The sequence below is a fragment of the Magnolia sinica genome, chromosome 16, assembly GCF_029962835.1.
Source record: "Magnolia sinica isolate HGM2019 chromosome 16, MsV1, whole genome shotgun sequence".
NCBI classification, from domain to species: Eukaryota; Viridiplantae; Streptophyta; class Magnoliopsida; order Magnoliales; family Magnoliaceae; genus Magnolia; species Magnolia sinica.
In genome coordinates, this window is record NC_080588.1 from 53,194,686 (window position 1) to 53,199,725 (window position 5,040).

Sequence of the window (5,040 nt, forward strand, 5' to 3'; positions counted from 1 at the left end):
GAGTTCGTCCATTTGAAAATGGACCCACCATCTGAGATCAGACCGATGATCTAGACCGTCCATCATGTTTAAGGCATGTCCTCACTCAAAACCAGGGTTGTTTCACAAGAAGTTATGCACGCATGTGGGCACAAATCGAGGCATATTGAGACCGTGTGTAATTGTTTTTCTGAAAATGGAAAGCTCCATTTCTCCTTTCAGTTTGGCAGGCCAGTAACCCTTACCTCCAGCCAGCTTAGCCGTTGGATGGAATCATCCTAGCCCTCCATCCTAGGGATTTTCCAATAAACGACAGGGCTTTCACCTGCCACCACATCCTAACCTCGAACCATTAGGTGAAGGCTGATCATCATCCATTTGATGGGTCCCACAAGCATCACTAAACAAATCCGGCCCACCCATGATTCGGGGATCGAACGATAAACTAGTAAACTCGATTCTGCCATGATTAAGACCGTCATCTTCCTTAATCAACCGAAGAACCCATCATCTTCTAGTGGCCCCTATTCCCTGATTTGAGTCATCCATATGGTGGCTGATAGCCTCAGATGTTCATCCATATAGTTGGATCTCAGCTACGCAAACGATTTATAAAGAGATCATCAACCATCTTTCTTTGTTAATCTAAATTAGTGGGTGCGGCCATAACTAATCGACTGAATTAAAGCCGATCATTCTTGGCTTTTCAGAGGGACTATAAGACTTTTAGGGCAACCCCTTTGCCAAAAAAAAAAAAGGATAGAGAGTGAGAAAAGGAAGAGAGGTTGCGCCGACCATTTTTGCGACACCAACTGACTCAGTGAGTAGGAAGGTCAAGCTTTGCTAAGTCCACTACTAGACGTTCTCCAGTTGGGAGTAAAAAGAAAAGGAAGAGAAAGGAAGGTACCAGAGAGAGAGAGAGAGAGAGAGAGAGAGGGTGTAACGAGTGCCACACTAACTCAACCCGACTGAGTTGAGGCTGATTAGGGATAGGGCTAGTCCAACAACCTATCTAGGCAGGTTTGACGAAGAGAGAGCAAGGAAAAGAGAAGAAGAGAAAACAAAGAAAGAGAAGAGGAAGTGAGAGAGGATTCAGGAGACAAGGACGTGGTCCAAGTCTGGACTGAGTTGCTGATGCGAGTTTGCAATGTTGGTCAAGTTTGGGCATGACTCGACGAGTCATGGGTCTAGTCTAGGTGAGTTGGGTTTGTATTGGGTGTGGGTTTGGTCAAGATGTCTAGTTATGAGAGGGAGAGAGAGAGAGGGTTGAGTCGGAGCTAATGGTTATACATGCCGCACTAGGTCGACTCGGACCGAGTCTCTGGGTGAGTCGGCCGGACTACACAATCATCCAAGTTGAGTGGAGCATGTCCAAGCTCATTTGGACAGATTCGGGTTTGGGTTTTGTTTTGGATCAGGTAGATTTTTAGTAGAGAAAGTAGAAAAAAAAGAGGAAGAAAGAGAGGGTGAGGGAGTTGTGGGCTGCCGAGTTAAGCTGAGTTGACTCAGTTGGGCTGAGGGTCGAATGTCTCATGCTATCTGTGTGGGGCCTGATTCAGTTCAACATCCCATCATCTAGTTCTTCATATCCGAGCCTTCAAGTTCAGATCAAAGTAGGAATCAACTAGGGACTTTTATTTTCCCCCAAATTCCTCATTTAGAATGCTTTCTAATGAAGCGAGAAGAGTACCCACATTGTAAGGTGAGCATCACCCTTCAAGCTTTGCTACATCATGATAATTAGCCTTGTTTATTTATCTTCGTTCATTTATATTAATTGATTGCTTAACATAGTATTAAGTAGAAATGATGATAAATGTAGTCTCTAAATGAGTAATTATTTACAAATGAATGACGATTGGATTTAAATTCAAATATCTGAACATGCTATGGATCTCAAATACCTCTGTTCTAAGTTAAGATGAACATTTTATATGTGTAAATGCTACCGAACTAGTGGCAATTTTGTCTATTAAATTAAATGGAAATTCTTTGTTGTGGACTCACCATCTCTTAAAACCTTTGTGCCCATGTGGCTTTTAGGAAAAATACCTTTCTATCGCATCCTTGAATTGAATATTTGCCCATTGTGGCTTTTATGGAGTAATCACCCTATGTGGCTTTGATGGATTATATTCGTACAACCTTGCGATAGTAAGTTCCACTTATTGAACTACAATTGGCTATTAGTTAAAGAAGTTACCTTTAAAAATCCATATTATGCCGAGTTGTTGAACATGCTAGGTGACGAATCCTCATAGTGACCTTTAAGCTTTCATAAATTGGTTGGTTGCAACTAGAATAATAATGACTGGGCTAATCATACATTGCATGGCATGCTGACTTTACCGGGTGGTCGATATAAGACATGGGGTTTTTCTTAGGTCATTATGGATTATACGGTATGGTATTTTACTGAGTGATCCTAAGTCATCATCTTGTGCATTCGACTGACATGGGTTGTCATTTTTGCATGGACTTTTCTGGGTGCCTAATTCTTCTTGGGTGCATCGTAGAGTACTCTTCCGTGTAGCTAGATCACCTTGGGTGTCCTCGTTGCATGGTCTTTTTCGGGTAACTAGTGTCCCTTAGACATACCTTGAGTACTTTTTCAAGTGGCAAACTCTTCTTGAGCGACCTTTTGCCAGCTGAATGAGCACCCCTAGGTCTGTAAGTATGTGCATGCATTCATGCATTTAAACAAGAATACCATTATGAAATTTATTGAACGTTTGCGGGTCAGATGAACTTTGTCTTATTACTATGATGATTATTGTGAAAGATTTATTATAGACATATTCCTAATAAACTATGCTTAATTATCTTGATATTTCGATAAATCTTGGGGTTTATACCTCACTAGAATAGTCATTAACACTATCAAAACATATTCAGTGGGTGCAGGATAGGTGGATGATGTACATGTTGACTCTCATGTGGAGCATGAAGAGCTTGATGATCATGAGCCTCTAAATTCTAGCTTACGTTCGTTATTTAGTTGTTTAAAATTTTAATCCTGAGACATTAGTTTGTATAAGCCTTCGGGTAGCCACTTGAATATATTAATATGTATATTCGAACTTTCCTTTATGCTTGATTTGTTTCTATTCCATTAAATTGCTAACTTTAATAAAGAAAAGCAAAGGAATATATATACGTGAAATTTAGACTATCTTTAAAGTATAACACTTGGGTTTACGGAAAATGAGTGGTATACTCGGGTTCCAAGAACCGGGGTGTTACACACTCTCCGACACGAGTTATGGCCCATGACTCGTACACAGAGTGTACTTAAATCATATATTCATACTATTTCTCAGAGGCTTAATATATATATATATATATATATCATACTCTAAGTTCACAACCTTAAACATTTAATAAGACATCTCACATTCAATTATCCCAATCACACACACACACACACACATATCTATATATATATATATATATATATATATATATATATATATATATATATATATATATATATCCATCACCAAGATAATTTATAAGCATTTAATCTACATATTTATAACATTCACAAAAACTAAGCATTGTACCACAACCCATCCATTTGGGGCTTTGACTAGAATCTCTTTCTAAAAGAAATGGAATGGCTAATTCCACGATAAAAGTCTTTTTCACGAGGTACAACTAGCAATTCCTATTTATCTATTACGGAATCGACCATGGATGAATTCTCCAAAGTGAAGCATAGTACTTAACCTCTTTTTCTTTAATTTAATGCCCATTGGTGTTCCAAAAGTACCTTTTTGGAGTCTTGGATAGGAAGATGCAATTTGGGTTGACATATAGTGTGACTTGACAGACATATTGGGTCGAAATAGGAGTGGGCCCTCCATGGCATCAAGTAACCATACATGAAGGGAAAATTGTGCGGATTTAGCAACTGCACCAAAGAATAATAAGGAGGCACACAGAGAGTAGCAAATAAAGAATTGACCCCATTATTATGGATAAAGTTATTAAAGATTTCGAATAAATCCCGAAATTCAAAACTACCTGTTATCCAATGAAAACCTAAGATTCCTAATATTAAACTAAAATCCCCTACACGCATTTCCTTCGGAAATGGTAAGATCTTTAGGGAAAGAAGAAGGGGTTGATCCGTATGTATCATCTTGACTTGGTTCTGCTTCCTCTCTCTCTCTCTCTCTCTCTCTCTCTCTCTCTCTTTTATAATAATACCGGGTCGGGCTCTTCTCCTACCAGTATCGAATAGAACATGCTGAACAAAATACAGTTGATCTTTTGCACCCGCTTCAAGCCATGATGACTAATCAATCAATCTTGGGGTAAACAGTTTCCATTACTTATGTTTACTTTTACCTCAAGATTTCCCAATTATTTAGCTAAATTTGGTTTTGGAATATAACTAAACATGACTCAACTAGATATGCTACCAATTTAACACATTCAACTCATTTTTATGAAGATAAGGCCATTGTCCTAGTGAATCGTCCATAGCTTCATCTTCCTGCCCTAAAACTTGAGCAACTGTTTTATCGTCTATTAAATCTGCTCATGATCATGTCTACCATTTGTTCTGCTGTAATGCTCATGCCTGGGAGCTTGGGCAGAGGGACCAAGTCAAGTGTGTAGTAAGGTACTCGACCGTAAATAACCTGGAACAGAGACTCCCTTGTCGAACAGTTCACCATGTCGTTGAATGCAAACTCTGCTTGAAACAAGGCCAAATCTCATTGTTTCGGTTTTTCATCTGAAATACATCGAATGAGGTTTCCCAACGTGTGATTCACAACTACGGTTTACCCATCAGTTTGTTAGTGGTAGGCACTGCTGAACTAAAGTTGTGTATCAAACCGAATCCACAAAGTCCACCAAAAGTAACTAATGAACTTCATGTCAAGGTCAGAAGTGATAGTTTTGGGAACCCCATGTTGTTACACATCCTCTTTGAAGAATAGATTCGCCACATGTGTTGTATGGAGGGTCTTCTGGCATGGGATAAAGTGCCCCATATTTGAAATACGATCTACCACCATGAATATCGAATCCATGCCGCATTGTGTTCGT